Source organism: Arvicanthis niloticus, chromosome 13 (genome assembly GCF_011762505.2).
Source record: "Arvicanthis niloticus isolate mArvNil1 chromosome 13, mArvNil1.pat.X, whole genome shotgun sequence".
NCBI classification, from domain to species: Eukaryota; Metazoa; Chordata; class Mammalia; order Rodentia; family Muridae; genus Arvicanthis; species Arvicanthis niloticus.
The window spans coordinates 57,437,620-57,451,943 of NC_047670.1; the positions used below are offsets into that span (position 1 = coordinate 57,437,620).

At 46.5% G+C, this 14,324-nt stretch overlaps 1 pseudogene; it reads left to right on the forward strand.

Moving 5' to 3' along the window:
- Positions 1–590: 590 nt before the first annotated feature.
- Positions 591–5,657, forward strand: LOC117718906 (cytochrome P450 2D3-like; annotated as a pseudogene).
- The last annotated feature ends 8,667 nt before the right edge of the window (positions 5,658–14,324 follow it).

The window sequence follows — 14,324 nt, forward strand, 5'->3', positions numbered from 1 at the left end:
AGGCTCAGGAGTTATCTTTCAGTTTTTATCTTGGCTGCCTTCTCTGACCATAAGCCTCTGAGAAATTCTGTATTGGATGTCTTGCTGCCTGATCAACTGGATGACCACAGATCTGTACAGAAGAGGCACATGATCCAGCTGCCTTCCCCCACTGGCCTTCACTTACCCACAGGGACTCTCTGTCTTCCTCCATTGTCCTTCCCTGACCCATATGGTATCTGGTCTCTTTTCCTCAACAGCAGGAGACTGCCTCCCACTGCTCAGACACCCACAGAAGCCATTGACTGGATGCCAGTCATCCAACATGTTCTGCCAAAAAGTGCTCTATTTAGGTCTGGGAGGTCTCCTCCCTCTCTGAGTCAATGCTCTCAAGTCTCCTAATGCATACAAGATGTTTGTTTGCACACAATGGTCAGATCATCGATCTTGAAGGAAAGGTCTACAGGTCATGTACCAACCATCCTCAGCCCAGCATGCTCAGCTCTGAAGAGGTATGGAACATCACTGTCCCCTTCCTGCACTTGGCCAAACAAAATACAAGATTGGGGCTGGACACAGAGGACAAAGGGCAACCCTCGCACTCCTTTATAAAGTGGCAGGATCCAACCTTGGGGTTTGCTGAACCTAAGTGTTGTATTGAGTGTTGGTTATTGGACTTTGGGAAGCTTGGGCAGCAGTAGAGCTGTGATGGGGCTGCTGACTGGGACTGGCCTGTTGCCTCTGGCCATATTCACAGTCATCTTCATATTACTGGTGGACCTGATGCACCGGCACCACCGCTGGACTTCCCGTTACCCACTGGGCTCTGTGCCATGGCCTGTGCTGGGTAACCTGCTCCAGGTGGACCCACATAACATGCTGTACAGCTTGTACAAGGTGAGTGACTTAGTGGTGGATGGTAATTGAGGGTATGGTGTCCATAGCAGCACATAATCAGGTTTGAGCCACAGGTCAAACAGGGTACTGGGACTCCAAGCACCTTAGCAAATTTTTGGTGACATCCACAGGGACATTCTAGGAAAAAAGCTTAAGGGTCAAAGACCAGGAGGTGAAACAGGATATGGGGGCAGAGTTGAGACTAGTTGGAGAGGGGAGCATCCATAGAGATCTCAATACCCTTATTGTCCTTTCAAAGATGAGGTCTTAGCATGGTGCGAAATCTAGTGTAGCATAGTAGTCAGGGCACCAAGTGGAGAGAGGGACTGTGGCTGCCTGAATCTCTTGCTACTGTGTTCTCTCTGGCCTCATTGCCCATGTCAAGGAGCCAGACTCTCTTCATGTGTATGAAATGTTAATGGACTGCGGGACAGTTTTCAGGGACTGGCAAGGTCACAGCTCAGATGCCACATTTACTGTGATTTCTTTGTTGAACTTAAAACATAAGATACCACAGTGGTGGGCTTCCTCATGCTGGGGATGAAGCTCAGAGAAAAGCATTTTTGCAGGATGTATGAAGACCAGGGTTCAATAAAAAGTAACTCATACACACATACACAAAAGCACATGCAAATTCACATGCACATGCACACGCACATTCGCTCACACATACATATGCATGTGTGTGGGTACAAACATGCACACACACACACACACATATACATACTGGAAACCACATTTGCAGACTCAACATCTTGCCCATGTTTGTACAATGAGCCTGGTTCTATGATCTGTGGGGACCTCCACTTCCTACATGTTCTGTCTCTCTACTTCTGCTTCAAATCGCTATGGTGACGTGTTCAGCCTGCAGATGGGCTGGAACCTTGTGGTTGTGATCAGTGGACTGAAGATGGTGCAGGAACTGCTGGTGACCTATGGAGATGACACTGCTGATCGCCCTGAAATACCCATCTTTCTACACCTATGTTGGGAGCCAACTTTTAGCAGAAAGTGGCTGTCAGCTTTGCAGCCATCTTGAGCCATATACCCTGACGTGAGACTTGGATTACAATAGCCTACAACAGCTGAGCACACTCTGATAATCTTGGTTTAGATACCTTGGGTGTGTGAGATTAAAGGTGTGTGAGATTAAAGGTGTGTAACTTAGAAGTGTAGTGATCAGAGTTAGAGACAAGACCTAAGGGCATGATTATAGGTATGACTTAGAGGCGTGGCTTAGAAGTGAGACATATAAAAGGCAGAGACAGAACAGATCAGAGAATCAGACATTAGGGAGACACAGAAGAGAGAAGGAGACACTTCAGAGAGTACAACTTAGAGTACGACTTGGAGTAGGAATTAGGCATTAGGTAGCAGGCACTTGGAAGAGAACTTGGAAGAAGTAACTTGGAACTTGGAGGCACTAGGGACTAGGAACTAGGGACTAGGAACTTAGGACTTGGGACTTGGAAAGAAGAAGGGAGACTGAAGAATAAATGGGATTGAAACACACTCTGTCTGGCCTCCATTCTTCAAGTCTGCCCTCACCCTCTCTCTTGCTGAACCCTGACCTGCGGACCGGAGCGGCAGCTTGGACCGGGATACAGTGGCCGCCAAATGCGGGACAGTCCAGGCCTCAACATTTTCCTCGGGCCGGGCCGCGACATTTTTGGCTGCCCGAAGATGGGGCTAGTGCGGCTCCCAACCCACCTAGACTGTGGACAAAAAGCTAAAGGCAAAATGCTGTGTGGGGACACAAATGGCATCAGAGCTAGACATAGGGGACAGTGAGCATAGAAAGGTCAGGGCCTGATGCAGGTGGTAATGGAGTTAGGAAATCCAACAAAATTCCCTGAAATCCACTGTGGAGCCTCCTTAGCCTGCTAGCACATGGTAGAGATGTGTTTGGGAGGAAGGGGTGAGGTTACAGGGGACACTGATCCCAGAGGAGAAGAGAAATGAAGGAGGGAGAGGGCAGCACAGCCAAGTGTTCTTGCTTACACACAGATGTGTCTGCAGGTGTGGCCCTTGCACCTTATGGGTGTGAGTGGAGAGAGAAGAGGCGATTCTCTGTGTCCACCCTGTGCAACTTTGGCCTGGGCAAGAAATGGCTGGAGCAGTGGGTGACAGAAGAGGCTGGTCATCTGTGTGATGCCTTCACCACCCAGGCTGGTGGGTGATAGCTGTGGTCTGCAAGTGGTATCAGGGAGATAAAAACAATATTCTGATTTTTACTTGAATCTCCCCCTTCCAGGGAGTCCCCTCAATCTTTACCCTCTCCTGGACAAAGCCATGTGCAATGTGATTGCATCCCTCATTTATGCACGTCGATTTGAGTATGGAGACCCTGGCATTATCAAGATGTTGGAAGTAGTGAAAGAAAACACAGGGGAGAAAATTGGCTTGATCCCTGAGGTAGGAGGCTCAAGGGCAGCCAGCAGAGCAACTTCTGTGCTGTCCTGCTTCCCAGAGGAGGCTGGAGACAGGGGGATTGAAAAGAAGAAGGCTAAAAGTGTCAACCACAGGAATAGAAGCCTGGAGCTTGTCGAGCCTGCAGCAGAGAGGATGGAGAAGTGCACCAAGATCAGGGCTCCTAGAAGCTGAGAACCTGACCCTCTGCCCACATGGAAGCCATCAATGCATGTGATATGTCCGGGTAGAATATTCTTTTGTCCATTATGGGACTCGTAGGGCCTGAATGCTAGAATTAAGGAGGAATCAGGTGATGGTGGGAACCTGTGTCCACCATGGAAGAGGCTGGAAACTAAGACTGGCTGAGATCAACACTAAGTCCATGTACCCAGGAGCCAGAGAGATGGTCAGAGGGTAAGGAGCTAGGAAAGAATGGTGCCTGAGTTTCATTTGGGAAGCCATGTAGTAAGGTCGCAGACTCTACATGGTTTTCCCTGTTCTCTACATCTTTGTTGTGGCAACAGCATTCCTCACACCACGTGCAGACAAACACACATTAAATGATAATGAATATTAGTATTACAAACCTTATTTACTCAATTCATTAAATTAAAGCCAGCAATAAGTCCTAGAACATTTTATGGTTGTTACAGATTTTGAAGACATTTCCAATTCTCCTGCACATCCCAGGGTTGGCAGACAAAGTCTTTGCTGGGCAAAAGACATTTCTCACCATGATAAATAAGATGGTGACTGAGCACAAGAGGACCTGGGACCCTGAGCAGCCCCCTCGATGCCTGACTGATGCCTTCCTGGCTGAGATGGAAAAGGTGAGACTATGGGACCTGGTGTCCTTTGCACTGTGAATAACACATTGACACCAAAGTGTAACCACCTGGACTCATATGGAGAGTATTATGGGGGCATTGTAGTCTCTATATTGAGTCTGTTGTCTTTCCGTGTCCTAGGCCAAGGGGAACCCTGAGAGTAGCTTCAATGATGCAAGTCTACCTCTGCTTGTCCTTGACCTGTTTGGTGCTGGGATTGTGACCAGTTCAATCACTCCGACCTGGGCCCTTCTGCTCATGATCCTACATCCAGATGTGCAGTGTGAGCCTGGCTGGGCTGGGAAGGAAGGAGGAGGGTAGAGGCAAACTTCTTAGGCTTACTTGGGACACTTGTGCTTCCCTGCAATGGTTTAACCCAGATTCCAGTAAGGATGATGGTCATATTATTCCCATAAACCCAGCCCTTAACAGAGATGTAGTGGAGGAACAATGGGCACCCTGCTCTGACATCTTAACTTAAGGGATGCTGTCCTTCCAGGCCAAGTATAACAGGAAATTGATGAAGTCATAGGGCAGATGCGGTGTCCAGAGATGGCAGACCAGGCCCGCATGCCCTACACCAATGCTGTCATTCATGAGGTGCAGAGCCTTTGCAGACATTCTCCCAATGCTTTTGCCACGTAGGACTTCTCGTGACATTGAAGTGCAGGGCTTCCTTATCCCCAAGGTAGGCCTGGATCACTCTAGTGTCTAGTCATTGTTGCCAGCTAGCCAGTGGCCTGAGATGCCCAGTTAAAAGGGACAGTAATATAGTCAACAAAATTTTCAACTCAACAGAACCAACTTCTTCTGGGTAAGTATGGGAAGAGAAACAAGAGCAAGATCTGTACTCTAGATTCCCCAGCTACAAAGGCAAGCAAGGTAAAATATGGCAGGAGTGGTTATAACAGCCACTACCTACAAATACTGGTGACAGTGTGTGTACATCTGTCCTTTGTCATGTATCCATGTGATAGTATTAATGAAAGCTGAGAAGCTTCTAGAGCTGAGTTTATATGACAGCAACAAGTATGTGAGGTAGAGGCTGTGTCTGTGAACTTGGTGTCCAGGGTCTAGGCAGCCACACCCCATTCCATGTTCACACCATGTGCCTCCTGACAGGAGATGACCCTCATCACCAACCTGTCCTCTGTTCTGAAGGATGAGACTGTCTGGGAGAAGCCCCTTCCGCTTTCATCCTGAACACTTCCTGGATGCCCAGGGCAACTTTGTGAAGCATGAATGAGGCCTTCATGCCATTCTCAGCAGGTGTCTCTGGGGCCCTTGTTCCCTGTGTGTACCCAAGGTGCCTGGAAGGTGGAACCCTAATCAGGTCCCAGATTGAGTCCTCTTCCACCCACAGGCCGCCGAGCATGCCTGGGGGAGCCACTGGTCCACATGGAGCTTTTCCTATTCTTCACTTGCCTCCTGCAACCATTTAGCTTCTCAGTGTTTGCAGGACAGCCCCAGCCCAGTGACCATGGCATCTACAAATTTCTAGTTTCTCCAGAGCCCTACCAGCTCTGTGCAGTGGCTCGCTAGCAGGGGTAGTGACTCCATCCTTCTCCCCAGTGTGGTCTACTGATTTCTAATAAACAAATTCTTTGTCCTCAACTCAGATTCCTGGTCCAGCCCCCATCCTTGACTCAATTGTGTCCCAAGACAACAGTCTACAATCCTTCTTGCCCCTCTGTCTCAGGCCAACCTACCAGGTTGGACACCTTTAATGTGTTGAGAATAGAGTTTATTACTCCAGAAGTAGTGGCCTTCAGCCAAGCACATGGGAGGTTGAGGCAAGAAGATGACAAGTTCAAGTCCCCCATGGGCTACATAGCCTGGACTACTTTATAAAATCTGTCTCAGAAATGGGAGTGGTGGGTAGTCTTTAGGGAGTATTGAAGAAAGAATGGAGGAGGGGATGAAAGGGAGGAGAGAGGGCAGTATCCAGATAAAGTAGGAGGAGAGGTGGTAGTGTTGATGTTCCAGGCTTGACCCTATTCCACATGAAAAGGCCTACCAATGGCTGCTGATTTGGTCACACACGGCAAACTGAAGTCATACTCAAGGGTTACAGTGAGGAAAGTGTGAGTGGCTTGCTCTGGAGATCAGCACAATTCTTGTTCTAGTGACAATGTTGACATAGTTCCCCCAAGACCCTGGAGAGCCACAAATGGTGGTTAAGTCTGCTCTCACAACTAGAAAAGCTGCTGTCTTCACACTCAGCCTTGCTGCAATCAAAGGATATGGAGGAAATATGCTAAAGTAAACAGGGACAGGTTAGACTCCAGGAAGATGGGCAGGATTCAATATGTCTGTCCAGACTGAGAAGAGTCCTCCACGCAATTATGTGTAAAAAAATATACTGGATGCTATTCACTGGGAAAGTTCAATATTTTGGACCTTGAAAGTGTGTGGGTTTGATGGGTCCAGGAAGGACAGTTTTAGAGGCATATGACAAACCACAGGGCTCATTTTAGAATCCATATAATCTGAGGCCAGCCTACAGCATCTCAAGACCCTGACCTATATGTCCTGCCTTGAAACAGAGTTGTGTACAGACACTGATTTTGATTTAGCTTTTGTGAAGAAGAAAGTGTTCCCCCACGTGCTCTATTTAAATAGGAATATTAAGGATGCTCCTCCTACAGGTCATCACTAGTCACACACTGGATTGTAGAATGTACAGGACCAAACACTCATCATGCTACAAAAAGTATACTTCACAGAGACCCTCCTTGTACCTACAGAAATAGTCACATCTTTTTACCACACACTCCTCTTTCTTGCATCTCTCCCCTTTATTGTTATTGTGTATCCATGTGTATTTGCCAGCACCTGTGCAGTCTGCCCAGAGGAACTATAAGATCCACAGGTACTTGATCTGATCTTAGTTGTAAATCATCCTGTCGGTGCTGGGTCTCAAGCCTGGGTAGTCATATCTGAAATGACCTTGTGGCATTCCTAGCCACAAGGTCCAGATCTCAGGCTGTGAATGCAGATCAGTGATAGAGCATTTGTCCAAAACCCCTGAGGACCTGGGTAAAATAAGTACCAAACACTCAAGAACGCTTGTGTGTCAAGATAAGAAAAGGAGTTTTGTGTGCCAAACCTGATTCTTGAAGTCTGATGGGCTTCTCATTTGGAGGTGTTCTGGTCCCCTGTCTTCTTGGCTACAACATTGCAAAGATGTGTCCCCCTTACAAATTGCCTTTGAGGAGTTTCTGATCAATGGACAAAGTTTCCTGTGGAAGACACTGGTGCAAACCATCCACCAGTGTCCATTGTTGACCATCCAGCTGTCATGCCCACCTCTGAAGTCAAGAGGTCATGTGGGTAGTGTATGTCAGAAATGGACATGTGATGTAGGAAGCAGCATGTCAGTGCCCAGTGGTAGTGCTTCATGTCAGGTCATCAATGGAAAGTCACTGATTCTAAGGAAGAAGTTGAGGGACAAATGCTTGTGTGTGGCAGCAGCATTTTGGAGAACTGTTGACGAGAACTGGACCCAGGGGAACCTATAGAACCGAGGAATGTAAGTTGCATATGGCAGATCACCTGGGTATCCTTTGGTATGTTCATAATGGGTGCATGCATGTGTCATTGCAATGGTTTGTCTATTCTTGGACCAGGGAGTGACATTATGAAGAGGTTTGGCCTTGTTGGAGTATGTTAACCACTGTGGGTGTGAGCTCACACCCTCACCCTAGCTGACTGAAAGCTAGTATTCTGCTAGCAGCCTTCACATGAAGATGTGGAACTCTCAGCTTCTCGTGCACCATGCCTGCCTGGATGTTGCCATGTTCCTGCTAAATGTTGTTTTTATAAGAGGCTCCTTGGTCATGGTGTCTTCCAAGCAGTAAAATTTTACCTAAGACAGAAGTTGGCACCAGGCACTGGGGTATTGCTGTGATATGCCTGAACATGCTTTTGTTTGGAAGAATGTAGATGTCAGGACTTTGAGTTTGGAAAAGCCATGGAGTGTTTTACTTGGGGCTTAATGGGCTATCCAAGTAGGAATATGGAAGACATTGTTGCTGTGAGTGATTTGATTTTTCTGGACCTGGATCAAGAGGTTTCATGGGAGAATTTTACTATGTGGTCTAAAGACTGTTTTGTGATATTTTGGTGAAGAACGTGGCTACATTTTGCCCTTGTCTGAAGAGTCTGCTTGAGGCTAAGGTAAAGAGACTCAGATTAATTGCATTGACAATGGAAGTCTCAGAGATGCCCATCATAGACTTGGTTCTCTGGTTAAGTCTCATGAAGAGCATTCTAAACAAGCATAGCAAGCTGAGAAAGAACAATATTAAATACATGAGTGCAGTGTTAAATAGGCAGCAGGGTACTAAATGGAACTGGATTTCTTGTTCAAGGACTTTTAATTGAATGAAGGGTGCATTGACCCTGGGTCAAGATTCCACCCAGTTAGATTTAGATCCAGGCCTGTTAGGATAAGCCTTAAATCCCAGGAGGCAAAGACAATAAGATCTCTGAGTTCAAGGCCAACCTAGAACAGAGAAACTTCTATGTGAAGAAAACCTTAACTCCAGGCTTGGTGGAACAAACCTTAAGTCCCACTGTTTAGGGGACAGGCATGCAGATCTGTTTGTTCTAATTCAGTCTACAGAGCAACATTCAGATTGGCCACACTTACACGGTGAAGAGTAAGAAAAGAGGAAGCTGCTGATAATGTAATAGAACAAACAGATAAAAAACAAATAGAAAGAAAATAAAAACAAATAGAAAAACTTTGGCCATATGGCACCGACTTTAGAATCTAGAATAAAAGGGACCACTGTAACAATTTATGCTGTTCAGCTGGAGCTAAAAAATTGGTGGTGACTAAGAAGAGACCAGCATCACTAAGGTAAAATCTTCTAGGAAGTTTTTTTTTTTTTTTTTCTGACAGCACAAAGAAGCTGTGTTCCAGAGATAGCCAAGGTTGTACCTCCTACAGCAACTGTACCTGGTAATGTGTAAGAGTCATCCAGATGGTAAAAATTTGGAAGGCACGAAGTGGTGACTTCATTAAGAGTGCCTGAGGCTTGACCCTGTGAGAAGCCATGGAAGCCAACGGTGAAGGTGCAGTCTCAGTTGCAGTAGATGGCTCTGAACTGAAGGGGTCATGCAAAGGAGTTGAGGCTTGGCACCATGGAGAGAGTCTATGAGATTTATTGGTAAAGCCTACTTGCAGCAGAATATCCCAGCTTAGTGGAGATGCTGGTACCATGGGATGATCTCCAAGAACAGCAGCAGCAGTGGAGTGGATCAACCTGAGCTTAGAGTGCTATGGAGGGCATAGCTGGAGAAGTGATGCCAGCCCTTTGCAGGAGCTCAGAAGATCATGTGTGCATCTTAGACGTCGAAAGAAGAAGCAGTAAATTGAAGTTGCCTTGAAGACACCAAGATGTTCAAGATGACAGAGCCTTGGTCTATCTGCTGAGAAATGCTGCTAACATGGAAGGGAACCAGTGCAGGAGAATAAAGTTTGTTGTTGTCAACAAAGATGAAATAGGAGCTGAAGCTATGAAGACTGTTTTGATATCAGACATGGAGATGCAGAGTTTGGAGATGATCCAGCTGGTTTCCTGTATGCTTCTTGGATTACAGTTAAGTGATTATAGGAATCTCAGAAGAGACCTTGAACTTTGGACTTTTAAGGTTGTTGAGACTGCAATAGACTATGGAACCTTCAAAGTTGGACTAAATAAATTATGCTATGTTTAGGTATGACTCCCATGAACTCATGAGTGGCATGAGTGCCAGGGAGGCTGGCCACCTCTGTGATGCCTTCACCACCCAGGCTGACTTGTGATAGGTGTGGTCTGCAAGTGCGACAGGGAAAAAAATGATATCCTGAGTTTTACTTGCATATCCACTTTCAGGGAATCCCCTCAATCCTTACCCCCCTACTGGACAATGCCTTGTGCAATGTGATTGCTTCTCTCATTTATTCCTGTTGCTTTGAATATGGAGACTCTGACTTCATCAAGATGGTAAAAGTATTGGGAGAAAACATGGAAGACAGTATTGGCTTGTTTCCTGAGTTAGGATGCTCAAGGGAAGCATGCAAAGTTACTTCTGTGATGTTCATCTTCCCAGAGAAGGCTGTAGATGGGGGATTTAAAAAAGAGTCATCTAGAAGTGTCCACTACAGAAATAGAATCCTGGTGTGTGACAAGCCTGCAGCAATGAGAGGGGAGAAGTGGATCAAGGTCATGGCTTCCAGAAGCTGAGAACCTGGCTCTCTTCCTACATGGAAGCCACCAATACCTGTGAGATTTTCCCATAAAATATTCTCTTGTCTACCACAGGGCTGCTAGAGTCTGAAGGCTGGAAGTAAGGAGGAGTCAAATGATGGGTGGGAACAAATAGGGCCTGTGTCCCTCATGGAAGAGGCTGGAAAATAAGACTAGATGAGATCAACACTAAGTCCTTTTTACCCAGGAGCCAGAGAGATGGCCCCCTGCTGCTGCCTGCAAAAACTGTGAGTAAGATATCTCTCTGTCCACCCTACCTCCTCTTTCTCTCTCTGATTCTTAGCTACAGTGTAACTCCTGCCTAGTTCCAAAAGACAAGGTCTCTTTCTCTCCCCACGTGTTCTCCAGCTCAAGGGCAAGATGGTGGCTGCTTCCTAGCCCCCCACTCTTCCCATCCCCCAGCTCCACAGAGGGCTCCTTCACAGAGGGCTCCTTCACAGTTAACAGCTGTCCTTCAAGCCATAGCACCTGCTATAACCCTTGTTCTAAGACTCTTTCCCTTGGTTGAGAAACTCTTTCTTGCAGCTGAGACTGTCCTCTCTCTCAAGATCACCAGCTCCAAACTCTAGTCCCCAGTGCCCTGCCAGACAGCTAATCGTCCCCTGATACTCCGTCATATGTGACAGGCTACAGCTCTTTGGCTTAGCCTGCTTGTCTGAAGCAACAGGGCGGGACCCTGGTTGCTACCCAGCCCTGTGTTCCTTAGCCAGCATATGCTTCCCCTCCTCCTCAGTCATTTGCAGCTGGCCAAAGCTACTTAGCTCAGCTGGCTTGCCTGAAGCAGCAGATCTAAAATTCTGCCTGCACCCTTTGCCCCCGTGCCACCTGCCAATTTCTCTCAAAAGCTGCCTGGCTCCAATCCAGCTTCTGAGTGTCTTTCCCATAGACACAGACTCTCACTCTTTCTGACTCTTAGGTCTCCTATCAAGTCCCAATGCTTCTTCCTTTAAAATTTTCTTCAAAGTTGGCCTTTCCTCTTCTCTACATTTAAAATTTACCAGCTAAGAAAAAAAGAATGGGGGATACAGGGGGCCTCTCTGCTGAAACATACAGCCACCTGAACAGCACCCACATGGCAGAGCAAGCCCCTTCCCCACTGTTTCTTCTCCCCAACAGGAAGACCTACAACAATGTTCCTGCTTCCCAACCAAAAATTTTATTGTTTTTATTTTAATGCTTCCTTTTCTCTCTAATACTCGTGATATACGTCCAACATTTTTTCAACTTTTAAGATTTCTTCAAGGTTCAAAAGTCATCTAATTTACTTCCACAGGTTAAGTCAGCATGCTGATCACCATTTCTTGAGTCTTAAATTAACAACTAATTTCTTTTACAGACAAACTGTTGCTGCCAATTCCAGATACATAATTAACAGTGTTTTTCTCCCTCAGCCATCCAAAAACAGACTCAAAGATACCTTCCAGAACTAAAATTTCCTCAAATACCTTTGCTTTTCTAGAATCTTAACAACAGACCATGATGTGCTTGTTCCCAAGCAATTTAATGCTCAATATTCAGTCTTTACAGACATCTCTCTGCCAGAGATGCTGCTTCCCTGCTGTGATTATCCTACAGGTATACCCACAGATCCAACAGAGTCCATGCCATCCTCTGGAACCTGCCTGAGATGCCAAGCTGCTTTCTCCCAGCCACCTCACCTGACTGCAGACTCCGGAGACACTGAGACCCAGAGACAGTGCCACCTCCTGGAACCTGCCAAGCTGCCTTCTTCCAGCTACCTCATCTGACTGAAGACCCCAGAGCATGCTGAGATCCAGAGACCCACGCTAGACTCCAGAGATGCACGCCGAAACCCAGAGATGCTCACTACTGAAGACAGTTCCAGACCTTCCAGCTACAGATGAACTCTTTTGCCAAAGTCACATAGCTGAAGTTACATGTTAGTGAGGAAAACATAATGTCTATTTATATTAATCAGATGCCATTACCCTCAAACTGTACAACCTATATTTAATTGATTCAATGGTCCCCTGCCTTCCAAACCCTACCCTCAATTCCCATTACCCTTGGCTTAGTTATGCCGCACCCTCCGACCTACATAGTGTTTTCTTTTGACTCCCTCAATCCAAAATTTTCACTAAAAGAGAGTGAGATGTTGGGCTATGAAGAGATGGTTTGGTCTCCCCAGTAGAGTGCTGGGTTTGAGGTAGCCGAGGACCCAACAGGACATTGCCTATCAGGGACGGCATATATCTCCCCATGCTCCTGGATTCCAGACTACTTCACATGGTCCACATCTCTCATTAACCTGCACCTTGCAGACAACAGATGACACAAAGTTGCCCCTCCTTTTATGAAACAAAAGAGAGTGCTATGTGGGGTGGTGGAAGGGTATCCTGGTCCTTGGGTTGTGGGTTCGGCCACGCCCCCAGGATCAAGGCTCCTGACATGAAGTCTGATCTCCATTCAACCTGTGCCCTTCAGTCACGTAGGATGCAGGTAGAGGGCATGATTAACAGGTCTCCACCACTAGAGATTAAAATTTTAATGAGTTATCTAAATGCTGAGGGGCTTAGCTAATTAAGTTATTCCCTCCCCTCTTTTTTCTCCCTATAAAAGCCAGGGGAGCCTGGCTTTTAGTGACAGTGCGAACCATCTACACCCATTCACCACGCCATGAACAATAAAAGCTTTGGAAAACCCGACCCACCTGCAGTAGCTGCGGGAATGTGGGACCCTTTACCGGCGGTGTGGGAAGCCTGCCTGGGACTCTGCCACCGCTGGACTCCTCTAGAATTTTTTCCCACAGAGGGAGATGGCTCTGCCAATCTTCCACACTGTCTCTGCAAGGCTGGGCATTGCCCAGACCATCTTTCTATCCACCCATGTCCGGTAGACAATTAGACTCTAACACTTAAATATTAATCAAAGGTTTTATATGTTTGGAAATGCTCAGTAACAGTATGCTCATACAAAGAGAGTTGGTTCCCAATTTTGCTAACCTAAATAAAAGTTGTTCCCCAGGACTGCTCTTTGTACCTGCGTGGCTCTCCATCCTCCTACATCTCTTATCTGCCTAGCTTCTCCTCTACCTTTCCTTATTCCTCCTCTTCCTCTCCTTACTCCTCTCACCTTAGCTCCTCCTACAGGTTTCAGACTGAGACTGACGATGAATAGACAAGTGTGGCTCTATGAACAGAGAGCCATGATCCCAACCGTCCACAACAATTGAGGCAGCTCTGCATTGTTTTTTTTCAGGTTTAAAGCACCTGATCTTTGATGAAGGAAAAATTATGAGTCATGGTTCAGCAATGAGAGACCTTCCCAACAAGGCATCCAGGGGGTTTGGTATTGTGACTTCCTGTTGTGTTGAGGTGGATGCTGGGATGTGTGCTTGAAAACCCAAGGCTGAAGGATATGTAATATTACCATCAAGAGCCACCCCTGCATAGGAATCTGTAGAACCTGCTGCTCACTGGACAGTAAAGAAAAGGTTTGTGGATAGAGTTATAGGAGATGCTAGGATAATTGAGTTTCTGGAGATGGAGTCCATAGACATTGTAGAAGGCATAGTAAAAAAGGAGAGTTATTTGTTGTAACTTGTGATTGTCGTGCTACATTTGGTAAAATTGCTGAGAAATACCACAGTCAAAGGGCATAACATTTGGGTTAAGAGGCCCTTTCTAAACAAGAGACACATTCTGTGAGATCACAAAGAGGTCAGGCAGGGAGTTCTGTCCATCTGATGAGCTCTGGAGGAGCAGCTGGAGGTGGTCTGGGTGATTGTGATGTTGGAGGGAACTTAGAAGAGGTGGCCATGGTGGTGTCCTGCATATAGCAGTAAATCAGTCTGGGTGATTTTTTGGTTATGGCAGTAGAGGGGATATGATGATGGTACCCCAGGATATGTAAACCAAGGTGTATGCAATGCAGGTGGAAGAAGTTATGATGGCAAAGATAAAGGAGGAAATATTGGCAAGTGTATCTG